Consider the following 14,240-nt stretch of genomic DNA (forward strand, 5'->3'; position numbering starts at 1 on the left):
TTTGAGTCTTTGTCTCAAGCAGTGCATTACTATTTCCTCTGTGTTGTCCTTGATATTTTGGTGCTGATTATTCAATATCCCGACGACTTTTCTCTGACTGTGTATCACTGAGAAAAGCACAGAAGCAAATATATTTCAGGTGGACGCCTACCCGCAATTGATGCTGTGGTTTCTTGAACATGTCGTTTGTGATCTCGCCTAAAAAATGACATCTTGTACGAAAAGTTTGCCTGGCGCGATAGTGACCTGAATTTCAAAGCAGCAAGGAGGAAAGACTGCATTGTTCTGCTTGCTGGCAGGATGCTTTCCGCAGCTTCCCTGGTGGTCTAGTGGTTAGGATTCGGCGCTTTCACCGCCGCGGCCGGGGTTCGATTCCCGGTCAGGGAACCAGTGCTTTTTCTGGCTGTTTGAAATGCCAGCAATCAAAGCACCCGCGCGAAACAATGGTTGCACCTCATCAACCTTTCAACTTTCCACGCTGCTGTTGCCTCAACAGTCAGCAGCGCAACATTCGGTACCGAAGTGCAACATTCACTTCCTTGCCTTCTGTAAAATGCCTGCTGTTTCAAAGTCAGCAGGAAATGACATTGTGAACAAGACACCTTAAATGCCCACATTTATGTGTACCTCACAGTGTCAGAACAGTCACGGTTATTATCCGCCATCCATGTATTATTTTGCCGACTGCATCTCCCTAACAAGGTTAGCTGATCACAGCACGGCTATCAGTCAACTCATTGCCAGTGTGAAGAATGCCACATTAGCTACGTGTGCAAGACTCGAATGACAGAGTACCTGGGCCGTGATAACTTATCTTGATATTCATGAGGCCTTAACATTCGCTGCATAAGACAATTCTACCTCTGGTTACCATCCCTCCTGCCATTGGAAAGCGGTTGTCTTTATTTCCTCTATCAAAAGCCATTGTAATTTTGCAAGCCTTTATTAAATTTCCCCTTAGCCTCCAGAGGAAAGCAATTCCAGCTTGTCCACACCATCAACATAACTGAAGTCGCTTGTCCCTCGGGCCACACTGTAAGACGTCAAACGAGTTCTGTATGTCGGGGAGTCAAGGGTTATGGGGAGCGGGCGGAAAAGTTGCGTTGTGTCGAAGATCTCATCAGCCACGAACTTATTAAATGGCGGGGCTCGAGGGGCCGAATGGCCCAATTCTGCTCCTATTTATTCTTTTGGGGAAGGTTAGTTTCTTAATTATGTAATTTTTGATCAGCTAAACAACGTTGGAAGGAAACTCCCACGGCACCTAGAAAAGTGCAAAATCTTAGCTCTGCCGTGAGCTCATGCACCTGAGAGGTTAACCCTGTGATTCTCTGTCCACAGATCTTCCAGGACCTTCGAAGTGTTTCCAGCATTTAGTCAACAATTCCAGATGCAGTATCTGCTGCATTTAGCTTTTTATGTTAACGCAGTGTCCCCGCTTGTATTAACAAAAGCCAAAAATAAATTGTAGCTACCAGAAAATGGAATTTGTTAACTCGGCGTGCATTGGTGGTTCAGTGGTAGAATTCTCGCCTCCCACGCGGGTGACCCGGGTTCGATTCCCGGCCAATGCAGGTTAACATTTTAAACAATTCATTTCATAGCAAACACATCACTTGAGCATAAATAATATATTAGCTGTATCTGTGCAACTGGATCAAGGGTATGAATGTTCTGCTCCTGTTCCTGTGCAACAGCTTTCTCGGGGCTGAATGGCATCCTGTTCCTGTGTAACAGGCTCGATTCTTACTCTGACAGACCATTACATTGCTCACTTCCTTGTGAGTATCCCCACCTGTCACGCGGGAGACCGGGGTGAAATTCCCCGACGGGGAGGAATTTTAACATCCCCAATTTTAAGCCTTTGGGCAGCACCTTAACGTGCTCCTTGGAAAAGATCAACAGCGAAAAATTGAACCTAAAATAATTTTAAACGGTGAGGAACTGTATAAAAAGCTCCTGCATCAATTCCTCGTCAGCATAGTGTTCTCCTTCTGTTTGTCTTTTGTGCGGGGCACTGCGGAACGAGAGAGGACAGGGAAATGCAGATAACAGCGGGAGAAAGCACGTCTGATCTTTCAAGGGGACAGCACTGGCACGATTGGCCGAATGGCCTCATACTGTACTGCAAGCTTTCATGAATCATATGGATATCTGAGACATACCCACACAAAGTGAGCACACATCTGTGTTCGTGTATGTGTTTGAGTCTTTGTCTCAAGCAGTGCATTACTATTTCCTCTGTGTTGTCCTTGATATTTTGGTGCTGATTATTCAATATCCCGACGACTTTTCTCTGACTGTGTATCACTGAGAAAAGCACAGAAGCAAATATATTTCTGGTGGACGCCTACCCGCAATTGATGCTGTGGTTTCTTGAACATGTCGTTTGTGATCTCGCCTAAAAAATGACATCTTGTACGAAAAGTTTGCCTGGCGCGATAGTGACCTGAATTTCAAAGCAGCAAGGAGGAAAGACTGCATTGTTCTGCTTGCTGGCAGGATGCTTTCCGCAGCTTCCCTGGTGGTCTAGTGGTTAGGATTCGGCGCTTTCACCGCTGCGGCCCGGGTTCGATTCCCGGTCAGGGAACCAGTGCTTTTTCTGGCTGTTTGAAATGCCAGCAATCAAAGCACCCGCGCGAAACAATGGTTGCACCTCATCAACCTTTCAACTTTCCACGCTGCTGTTGCCTCAACAGTCAGCAGCGCAACATTCGGTACCGAAGTGCAACATTCACTTCCTTGCCTTCTGTAAAATGCCTGCTGTTTCAAAGTCAGCAGGAAATGACATTGGGAACAAGACACCTTAAATGCCCACATTTATGTGTACCTCACAGTGTCAGAACAGTCACGGTTATTATCCGCCTTCCATGTATTATTTTGCCGACTGCATCTCCCTAACAAGGTTAGCTGATCACAGCACGGCTATCAGTCAACTCATTGCCAGTGTGAAGAATGCCACATTAGCTACGTGTGCAAGACTCGAATGACAGAGTACCTGGGCCGTGATAACTTATCCTGATATTCATGAGGCCTTAGCATTCGCTGCATAAGACAATTCTACCTCTGGTTACCATCCCTCCTGCCATTGGAAAGCGGTTGTCTTTATTTCCTCTATCAAAAGCCATTGTAATTTTGCAAGCCTTTATTAAATTTCCCCTTAGTCTCCAGAGGAAAGCAATTCCAGCTTGTCCACACCATCAACATAACTGAAGTCGCTTGTCCCTCGGGCCACACTGTAAGACGTCAAACGAGTTCTGTATGTCGGGGAGTCAAGGGTTATGGGGAGCGGGCGGAAAAGTTGCGTTGTGTCGAAGATCTCATCAGCCACGAACTTATTAAATGGCGGGGCTCGAGGGGCCGAATGGCCCAATTCTGCTCCTATTTATTCTTTTGGGGAAGGTTAGTTTCTTAATTATGTAATTTTTGATCAGCTAAACAACGTTGGAAGGAAACTCCCACGGCACCTAGAAAAGTGCAAAATCTTAGCTCTGCCGTGAGCTCATGCACCTGAGAGGTTAACCCTGTAATTCTCTGTCCACAGATCTTCCAGGACCTTCGAAGTGTTTCCAGCATTTAGTCAACAATTCCAGATGCAGTATCTGCTGCATTTAGCTTTTTATGTTAACGCAGTGTCCCCGCTTGTATTAACAAAAGCCAAAAATAAATTGTAGCTACCAGAAAATGGAATTTGTTAACTCGGCGTGCATTGGTGGTTCAGGGGTAGAATTCTCGCCTCCCACGCGGGTGACCCGGGTTCGATTCCCGGCCAATGCAGGTTAACATTTTAAACAATTCATTTCATAGCAAACACATCACTTGAGCATAAATAATATATTAGCTGTATCTGTGCAACTGGATCAAGGGTATGAATGTTCTGCTCCTGTTCCTGTGCAACAGCTTTCTCGGGGCTGAATGGCATCCTGTTCCTGTGTAACAGGCTCGATTCTTACTCTGACAGACCATTACATTGCTCACTTCCTTGTGAGTATCCCCACCTGTCACGCGGGAGACCGGGGTGAAATTCCCCGACGGGGAGGAATTTTAACATCCCCAATTTTAAGCCTTTGGGCAGCACCTTAACGTGCTCCTTGGAAAAGATCAACAGCGAAAAATTGAACCTAAAATAATTTTAAACGGTGAGGAACTGTATAAAAAGCTCCTGCATCAATTCCTCGTCAGCATAGTGTTCTCCTTCTGTTTGTCTTTTGTGCGGGGCACTGCGGAACGAGAGAGGACAGGGAAATGCAGATAACAGCGGGAGAAAGCACGTCTGATCTTTCAAGGGGACAGCACTGGCACGATTGGCCGAATGGCCTCATACTGTACTGCAAGCTTTCATGAATCATATGGATATCTGAGACATACCCACACAAAGTGAGCACACATCTGTGTTCGTGTATGTGTTTGAGTCTTTGTCTCAAGCAGTGCATTACTATTTCCTCTGTGTTGTCCTTGATATTTTGGTGCTGATTATTCAATATCCCGACGACTTTTCTCTGACTGTGTATCACTGAGAAAAGCACAGAAGCAAATATATTTCAGGTGGACGCCTACCCGCAATTGATGCTGTGGTTTCTTGAACATGTCGTTTGTGATCTCGCCTAAAAAATGACATCTTGTACGAAAAGTTTGCCTGGCGCGATAGTGACCTGAATTTCAAAGCAGCAAGGAGGAAAGACTGCATTGTTCTGCTTGCTGGCAGGATGCTTTCCGCAGCTTCCCTGGTGGTCTAGTGGTTAGGATTCGGCGCTTTCACCGCCGCGGCCGGGGTTCGATTCCCGGTCAGGGAACCAGTGCTTTTTCTGGCTGTTTGAAATGCCAGCAATCAAAGCACCCGCGCGAAACAATGGTTGCACCTCATCAACCTTTCAACTTTCCACGCTGCTGTTGCCTCAACAGTCAGCAGCGCAACATTCGGTACCGAAGTGCAACATTCACTTCCTTGCCTTCTGTAAAATGCCTGCTGTTTCAAAGTCAGCAGGAAATGACATTGGGAACAAGACACCTTAAATGCCCACATTTATGTGTACCTCACAGTGTCAGAACAGTCACGGTTATTATCCGCCTTCCATGTATTATTTTGCCGACTGCATCTCCCTAACAAGGTTAGCTGATCACAGCACGGCTATCAGTCAACTCATTGCCAGTGTGAAGAATGCCACATTAGCTACGTGTGCAAGACTCGAATGACAGAGTACCTGGGCCGTGATAACTTATCCTGATATTCATGAGGCCTTAGCATTCGCTGCATAAGACAATTCTACCTCTGGTTACCATCCCTCCTGCCATTGGAAAGCGGTTGTCTTTATTTCCTCTATCAAAAGCCATTGTAATTTTGCAAGCCTTTATTAAATTTCCCCTTAGTCTCCAGAGGAAAGCAATTCCAGCTTGTCCACACCATCAACATAACTGAAGTCGCTTGTCCCTCGGGCCACACTGTAAGACGTCAAACGAGTTCTGTATGTCGGGGAGTCAAGGGTTATGGGGAGCGGGCGGAAAAGTTGCGTTGTGTCGAAGATCTCATCAGCCACGAACTTATTAAATGGCGGGGCTCGAGGGGCCGAATGGCCCAATTCTGCTCCTATTTATTCTTTTGGGGAAGGTTAGTTTCTTAATTATGTAATTTTTGATCAGCTAAACAACGTTGGAAGGAAACTCCCACGGCACCTAGAAAAGTGCAAAATCATAGCTCTGCCGTGAGCTCATGCACCTGAGAGGTTAACCCTGTAATTCTCTGTCCACAGATCTTCCAGGACCTTCGAAGTGTTTCCAGCATTTAGTCAACAATTCCAGATGCAGTATCTGCTGCATTTAGCTTTTTCTGTTAACGCAGTGTCCCCGCTTGTATTAACAAAAGCCAAAAATAAATTGTAGCTACCAGAAAATGGAATTTGTTAACTCGGCGTGCATTGGTGGTTCAGGGGTAGAATTCTCGCCCCTCACGCGGGTGACCCGGGTTCGATTCCCGGCCAATGCAGGTTAACATTTTAAACAATTCATTTCATAACAAACACATCACTTGAGCATAAATAATATATCAGCTGTATCTGTGCAACTGGATCAAGGGTATGAATGTTCTGCTCCTGTTCCTGTGCAACAGCTTTCTCGGGGCTGAATGGCATCCTGTTCCTGTGTAACAGGCTCGATTCTTACTCTGACAGACATTACATTGCTCACTTCCTTGTGAGTATCCCCACCTGTCACGCGGGAGACCGGGGTGAAATTCCCCGACGGGGAGGAATTTTAACATCCCCAATTTTAAGCCTTTGGGCAGCACCTTAACGTGCTCCTTGGAAAAGATCAACAGCGAAAAATTGAACCTAAAATAATTTTAAACGGTGAGAAACTGTATAAAAAGCTCCTGCATCAATTCCTCGTTAGCATAGTGTTCTCCTTCTGTTTGTCTTTTGTGCGGGGCACTGCGGAACGAGAGAGGACAGGGAAATGCAGATAACAGCGGGAGAAAGCACGTCTGATCTTTCAAGGGGACAGCACTGGCACGATTGGCCGAATGGTCTCATACTGTACTGCAAGCTTCCATGAATCATATGGATATCTGAGACATACCCACACAAAGTGAGCACACATCTGTGTTCGTGTATGTGTTTGAGTCTTTGTCTCAAGCAGTGCATTACTATTTCCTTTGTGTTGTCCTTGATATTTTGGTGCTGATTATTCAATTTCCAGACGACTTTTCTCTGACTGTGTATCACTGAGAAAAGCACAGAAGCAAATAGATTTCAGGTGGACGCCTACCCGCAATTGATGCTGTGGTTTCTTGAACTTGTCGTTTGTGATCTCGCCTAAAAAATGACATCTTGTACGAAATGTTTGCCTGGCGCGATAGTGACCTGAATTTCAAAGCAGCAAGGAGGAAAGACTGCATTGTTCTGCTTGCTGGCAGGATGCTTTCCGCAGCTTCCCTGGTGGTCTAGTGGTTAGGATTCGGCGCTTTCACCGCCGCGGCCCGGCTTCGATTCCCGGTCAGGGAACCAGTGCTTTTTCTGGCTGTTTGAAATGCCAGCAATCAAAGCACCGCGCGAAACAATGGTTGCACCTCATCAACCTTTCAACTTTCCACGCTGCTGTTGCCTCAACAGTCAGCAGCGCAACATTCGGTACCGAGGTGCAACATTCACTTCCTTGCCTTCTGTAAAATGCCTGCTGTTTCAAAGTCAGCAGGAAATGACATTGGGAACAAGACACCTTAAATGCCCACATTTATGTGTACCTCACAGTGTCAGAACAGTCGCGGTTATTATCCGCCTTCCTTGTATTATTTTGCCGACTGCATCTCCCTAACAAGGTTAGCTGATCACAGCACGGCTATCAGTCAACTCATTGCCAGTGTGAAGAATGCCACATTAGCTACGTGTGCAAGACTCGAATGACAGAGTACCTGGGCCGTTATAACTTATCCTGATATTCATGAGGCCTTAACATTCGCTGCATAAGACATTTCTACCTTTGGTTACCATCCCTCCTGCCATTGGAAAGCGGTTGTCTTTATTTCCTCTATCAAAAGCCATTGTAATTTTGCAAGCCTTTATTAAATTTCCACTTAGCCTCCAGAGGAAAGCAATTCCAGCTTGTCCACACCATCAACATAACTGAAGTCGCTTGTCCCTCGGGCCACACTGTAAGACGTCAAACGGGTTCTGTATGTCGGGGAGTCAAGGGTTATGGGGAGCGGGCGGAAAAGTTGCGTTGTGTCGAAGATCTCATCAGCCACGAACTTATTAAATGGCGGGGCTCGAGGGGCCGAATGGCCCAATTCTGCTCCTATTTATTCTTTTGGGGAAGGTTAGTTTCTTAATTATGTAATTATTGAGCAGCTAAACAACGTTGGAAGGAAACTCCCACGGCACCTAGAAAAGTGCAAAATCTTAGCTCTGCCGTGAGCTCATGCACCTGAGAGGTTAACCCTGTGATTCTCTGTCCACAGATCTTCCAGGACCTTCGAAGTGTTTCCAGCATTTAGTCAACAATTCCAGATGCAGTATCTGCTGCATTTAGCTTTTTATGTTAACGCAGTGTCCCCGCTTGTATTAACAAAAGCCAAAAACAAATTGTAGCTACCAGAAAATGGAATTTGTTAACTCGGCGTGCATTGGTGTTTCAGCGGCAGAATTCTCGCCTCCCACGCGGGTGACCCGGGTTCGATTCCCGGCCAATGCAGGTTAACATTTTAAACAATTCATTTCATAGCAAACACATCACTTGAGCATAAATAATATATTAGCTGTATCTGTGCAACTGGATCAAGGGTATGAATGTTCTGTTCCTGTTCCTGTGCAACAGCTTTCTAGGGGCTGAATGGCATCCTGTTCCTGTGTAACAGGCTCGATTCTTACTCTGACAGACATTGCATTGCTCACTTCCTCGTTAGTCTCGTTGTGAGTATCCCCGCCTGTCACGCGGGAGACCGGGGTGAAATTCCCCGACGGGAAGGAATTTTTACATCCCCAATTTTAAACGTTTTGGCAGCAACTTAAAGCGCTCCTTGGAAAAGATCAACAGCGAAAGATTGAACCTAAAATAATTTTAAACGGTGAGGAACTGTATAAAAACCTCCTGCATCAATTCCTCGTTAGCATAGTGCTCTCCTTCTGTTTGTCTTTTGTGCGGGGCACTGCGGAACGAGAGAGGACAGGGAAATGCAGATAACAGCGGGAGAAAGCACGTCTGATCTTTCAAGTGGACAGCACTGGCACGATTGGCCGAATGGCCTCACACTGTACTGCACGCCTCCATGAATCATATGGATATCTGAGACATACTCACACAAAGTGAGCACACATCTGTGTTCGTGCATGTGTTTGAGTCTTTGTCTCAAGCAGTGCATTACTGTTTCCTCTGCATTGTCCTTGATATTTTGGTGCTGATTATTCAATATCCCGACGGCTTTTCTCTGACTCTGTATCTCTGAGAAAAGCACAGAAGCAAATAGATTTCAGGTGGACGCCTACACGCACTTAATGCTGTGGTTTCCTGAACATGTCCTTTGTGATCTCGCCTAAAAAATGTCATCTTGTACGAAAAGTTTGCCTGGCGTGAAAGAGACCTGAATTTCAAAGCATCAAGGAGGAAAGACTGCCTTGTTCTGCTTGCTGGCAGAACGTTTCACGCAGTTTCCCTGGTGGTCAAGTGGATAGGATTCGGCGCTTTCACCGCCGCGGCCCGGGTTCGATTTCCGGTCAGAGAACCAATGCGTTTTCTGGCTGTTTGAAATGCCAGCAATCAAAGCACCTGAGCAAAACAATGCTTGCACCTCATCAACCTTTCAATTTTCCACACCGCTGCTGTTGCCTCAACAGTCAGCAGCACATCATTCGGTACCGAGGTGCAGCATTCGCTTCCTTGCCTTCTGTAAAATGCCTGCTCTTTCAAAGTCCGCAGGAAATGACATTTGGAACAAGACACTTTAAATGCCCACATTTATGTGTGATGCGCTATCAATTACTCATAAAAGACGGAGAGTTGGGAGAGTAACTAAAGGCTTTTATTTGCAAAGAACAAAGCATGCCTCTCGTGGTTGACTGGGTTCCAAGAAGGCAGGGGCTGCAGGTCAATCACCTTTATACCTGGGCCTGTGGGTGGAGCCAGCCGAGACATGTTGAGGCATGAATCGGTACAACAGTGAATAACAATAACAGTGTTTTACCACATTCACCCCTTGTTTAAAATTGAGTCCGGCGGGGTGAAGTGCACTAAAGGTTCGTGTAAGTAAGTCTATCAGGTGGCCTTGTATGCCGTCCTGAACGTCGTGGTGGCGGCGGTGATGGTGCAGCATCCAACGTTGAATCTGGCGTCTCATTGAGTGGTTGGGTGGTCAATGACGGGTCCTAGGGCTGCGGCATGCCGTCTAGCGGAGTTGGGTTGTGGGTAGTGGTGGATGGCAATGGTAGTGTTTCAGGGGCACCCGAAGGTGCGAGGTCTCGTATGCAGACTGTGTCCTCCCGCCCGTCTGGGTACACCATGTAAGCATACTGAGGGTTGGCATGGAGGAGGCTCACCCTCTCGACCAGGGGGTCCGTCTTATGGGACCTCACGTGCTTCCACAGTAGGACGGGTCCTGGAGAAGTCAGCCATGTCGGTAACGAGATCGCCGATGTGGACTTCCTGGGGAAGGAGAACATTCTCTCGTGAGGGGTAGCATTGGTGGCTGTACAGAGCAGTGACCGAATGGATTGGAGCGCCGCAGGGAGGACTTCCTGCCAGCGAGAGATCGGAAGGCCCTTAGATTTCAAGTTTAAAAGGAAGGCCTTCCAGACCATCGCATTCTTCCTTTCCACCTGGCCATTCCCCCGGGGGTTGTAGCTGGTGGTCCTGCTTGTAGCGATACCTCTCGAGAGCAGGTACTGCCGGAGTTCGTCGCTCATAAAGGATGAGCCCCTGTCGCTATGAATACAGCTAGGGAAACCGAACAATCCGAAGAGGTCATTCAGACATTTAATGACCGTGGTACTGGTCAAGTCTGAGCAAGGGATGGCAAACGGGAAACGGGAGTACTCATCAATTATGTTGAGGAAGTACACATTGCGGTCGGAGGAGGGGAGGGGCCCTTTAAAATCGACGCTCAGCCTTTCAAAGGGGCGCGTGGCTTTGATCAGGCTTGCTCTGTCTGGCCTATAAAAATGCGGTTTGCACTCGGCACAGACTTGGCAGTTCCTGGCCATGGTCCTGGCCTCCTCGATGGAGTAGGGCAGGTTACGGGATTTCATGAAGTGAAAAAACCTGGTGACCCCCGGGTGGCAGAGGTCATTGTGGAGGGTCTTCAGTCTATCGACCTGCGTGTTGGTGCATGTACCACGTGATAGGGCATATGGGGGCTCATTGAGTTTACCGGGCCGGTACAAGATATCGTAATTGTAGGTGGAGAGTTCGATTCTCCACCTCAAGATCTTGTCGTTCTTGATTTTGCCCCTCTGCTTATTATTAAACATTAAAGCTACTGAACGCTGGTCAGTGAGCAGGGTAAATCGTTTTCCGGCCAGGTAATGCCTCCAATGTCGCACAGATTCCACAATGGCCTGGGCCTCCTTTTCGACAGAGGAGTGTCGAATCTCGGGTCCCTGGAGGGTCCTTGAGAAAAAGGCCACGGGTCTCCCCGCCTGGTTAAGGGTTGCAGCTAGGGCAAAGTCGGATGCATCGCTCTCCACTTGGAAAGGGATGGACTCATCCACTGCGTGCATTGTGGCCTTCGCAATATCTCCTTTTATGAGAGTGAAGGCTGCACAGGCCTCTGCTGTCAGGGGGATGGAGGTGGACTTGATGAGGGGTCTGGCTTTGTCCTTATAGTTGGGCACCCACTGAGCATAGTACGAGAAAAACCCTAGGCATCTCTTCAGTGCTTTTTGGCAGTGGGGGAGGGGGAGCTCCATAAGGGGGCGCATTCTGTCGGGGTCGGGGCCGATGACTCCGTTCTCCACTACACAGCCAAGAATGGCAAGGCGCTTGGTATGAAACATACATTTGTCCTTGTTGTATGTTAGGTTCAGCCGCTGGGCCGTACGGAGGAATTTCTCTAGATTAACATCATGGTCCTGCTGGTCACGGCCGCAGATGGTGACGTTGTCTAGATAGGGGAAAGTGGCCTGGAGCGCGTTCTGGTCAACCATCCGTTCCATCTCCCGTTGGAAGACTGAAACCCCGTTGGTGACGCCGAAGGGAACTCTGAGGAAGTGGTAGAGACGACCGTCAGCTTCAAAAGCTGTGTACTGGTGGTCCTCAGCCCTGATGGGGAGCTGGTGGTATGCCGACTTCAGATCAATCGTCGAGAACACCCGGTATTGTGCTATCTGATTGACCATGTCAGATATGCGGGGGGGTGGGTATGCATGTAGCTGGGTGTTGTGATTGATCGTCTGGCTGTAGTCAATAACTAGGCGCTGTTTTTCGCCAGTCTTCACTACCACCACTTGTGCTCGCCATGGGCTGGTGCTACTTTCAATAATCCCTTCCTTCAGGAGTCTTGCTGCCTCGGATTTAATGAAGCTCCTATCCCCGGCACTGTAACGCCTGCTTTTGGTTGCGATGGGCTTACAGTCGCGGGTGAGGTTAGCGAACAAGGAGGGGGGGACTTTAAGGGTGGAGAGGCTGCAAATGGTGCGCGGCGGGCGATTTAAAAGCTGCTGGCTGCAGACTGTGAGTGGGGGGAGGGGTCCATCGTACGCTAATGTGACACTCTTAAGGTGGCAGTGAAAATCCAACCCCAGTAGAACGGCAGCGCAAAGATGGGGCAGGACCAGGAGTTTAAAATTTTTGTATTCTGTGCCCCTTACTGAAAGGGTCACTACACAGTAGCCACCGACGTCCACTGACTGGGCTTTGGAAGCCAAAGAGATCCGATGTCGCGTCGGCAGGACTGGGAGAGAGTAACTGCGCACCGTGTCGGGGTGGATAAAGCTTTCCGTGCTCCCGCTGTCAAAAAGGCAGGTAGTGGCGCGGCCGTTTACCGTAATGTCCATCATGGACCTGGACAGTTGATGAGGGAGAGATTGGTCCAGCATCACGGAGGCCAGCGTATGGTCGAGCGAGTCGATGTGGTCGTCAGATGAGGCGGTGGTTGAGTCCGGGTCCCCCGTGGTTGAAGTTGGAGACGTCCGAGATGGCGGACAAAATGGCGGCGCCCATGGTCCCGATCCCCACGCGGCTGGGGGAGCCCAAGATGGTGGACAAGATGGCTGCCCCCACAGTTCGCACGCGGCGCTGCTGGCGCTAGCGGTTTTACCTTTGCAGGCGCTGACATAGTGTCCGTTCTTCCCGCAGCCGGAGCAGGTAGCATTCCTCGCCAGGCAGCGTGCTCTGGGGTGTTTTGCCTGGCCACAAAAATAACATTTCTGTGCCTTGGACATTGCAGCAGCAGTTGAATGTGGCAGTCCCATGACCCACGGTTGTGTCGTCAACGTTGCGGAGCGGTTAGGGGAGAAGGCATTCATATTCCTGTGGGCCGCGTCGAGCGAGAGCGCGAGGGACACTGCCTTTCTCAGGTCCATTTCTCCCTTTTCCAACAGTCTCTGCCGGGAGTAGTCGGACCTTAGACCCACAACGAAAGCATCTCGGATCAGTCCCTCTGTGTGTGCTGTGGCTGATACTTCTTTGCAATCGCAGTCTCGGCCGAGTATCTGTTGTGCCCGTAGGAAGGCCTCCACCGATTCCCCGGGCTGCTGTCTGCGGGATCTTAAGAGGTGCCTGGCATAGACCGTATTTACCGGGCGTGCGTATTGCCCTTTTAGCAGATCGATAGCCGCCGCGTAGGTCATCGCGTCCTGGATTATTGTATAAACTTGGTGGCTCAACTTTGAGGCCAGGAATTCCAACTTGTTTTCGTCCAGGGTCACAGTTGAGGCTTGCAGGTAGGCCTCGAAGCAACGCAGCCAATGCGCGAATTTGGTAACCGAACCCGCTTCTTGGGGGTCTAGGTCCAGGCATGTTGGTCTGAGGGCTCGCAGCAGCTCCTGCTGCTCAGCGTTTGGTGCAGCAGCCTGCTGTTCAGCGTTTGGTGCAGCAGCCTGCTGTTCAGCGTTTGTCGACATTTTGTTTTTGCTAATAAAATTGATGCGCTATCAATTACTCATAAAAGACGGAGAGTTAGGAGAGTAACTAAAGGCTTTTATTAGCAAAGAAAAGAGCATGCCTCTCGTGGTTGACTGGGTTCCAAGAAGGCAGGGGGCTGCAGGTCAATCACCTTTATACCTGGGCCTGTGGGTGGAGCCAGCCGAGACATGCTGAGGCATGCATAGGTACAACAGTGTGCAACAACAACAACAGTGAATAACAATAACAGTGGTTTACCACAATGTGTACCTCACAGTGTCAGAACAGTCACGGTTATTATCCGTCTTCCATGTATTATTTTGCCGACTGCATCTCCCTAACAAACTTAGCTGATCACAGCACGGCTATCAGTCAACTCATTGCCAGTGTGAAAAATGCCACATTAGCAACGTGTGCAAGACTCGAATGACAGTAACTGGGCCGTGATAACTTATCCTGATATTCATGAGGCCTTAACATTCGCTGCATAAGACAATTCTACCTCTGGTTACCATCCCTCCTGCCATTGGAAAGCGTTTGTCTTTATTTCCTCTATCAAAACCCATTGTAATTTTGCAAGCCTCTATTAAATTTCCTCTTAGCCTCCAGAGGAAAGAAATCCCAGCTTCTCCACACTATCCCTCGGGCCAGACTGTAAGACATCAAACGGGTTCTGTTTGTCTGATAGACATATATGT

At 48.4% G+C, this 14,240-nt stretch overlaps 5 non-coding genes across 5 annotated transcripts; all 5 read left to right on the plus strand.

The window, feature by feature from the left end:
* Positions 1–1,503: 1,503 nt before the first annotated feature.
* trnag-ccc (transfer RNA glycine (anticodon CCC)) lies at positions 1,504–1,574 on the plus strand. The gene has a single exon. It is a non-coding gene; the product is annotated as a tRNA-Gly (tRNA).
* Positions 1,575–2,518: 944 nt separating this feature from the next.
* Positions 2,519–2,590, plus strand: trnae-uuc (transfer RNA glutamic acid (anticodon UUC)). The gene has a single exon. It is a non-coding gene; the product is annotated as a tRNA-Glu (tRNA).
* A 1,116-nt stretch (positions 2,591–3,706) lies between these two features.
* trnag-ccc (transfer RNA glycine (anticodon CCC)) lies at positions 3,707–3,777 on the plus strand. Its single transcript has one exon. It is a non-coding gene; the product is annotated as a tRNA-Gly (tRNA).
* A 2,132-nt stretch (positions 3,778–5,909) lies between these two features.
* trnae-cuc (transfer RNA glutamic acid (anticodon CUC)) lies at positions 5,910–5,980 on the plus strand. Its single transcript has one exon. It is a non-coding gene; the product is annotated as a tRNA-Glu (tRNA).
* A 2,130-nt stretch (positions 5,981–8,110) lies between these two features.
* Positions 8,111–8,181, plus strand: trnag-ccc (transfer RNA glycine (anticodon CCC)). Its single transcript has one exon. It is a non-coding gene; the product is annotated as a tRNA-Gly (tRNA).
* The last annotated feature ends 6,059 nt before the right edge of the window (positions 8,182–14,240 follow it).

This window comes from Somniosus microcephalus, unplaced genomic scaffold, assembly GCF_052327205.1.
Source record: "Somniosus microcephalus isolate GS21.2 unplaced genomic scaffold, FLI_Smic_1.0 unresolved_chr8, whole genome shotgun sequence".
Classification (NCBI taxonomy): domain Eukaryota; kingdom Metazoa; phylum Chordata; class Chondrichthyes; order Squaliformes; family Somniosidae; genus Somniosus; species Somniosus microcephalus.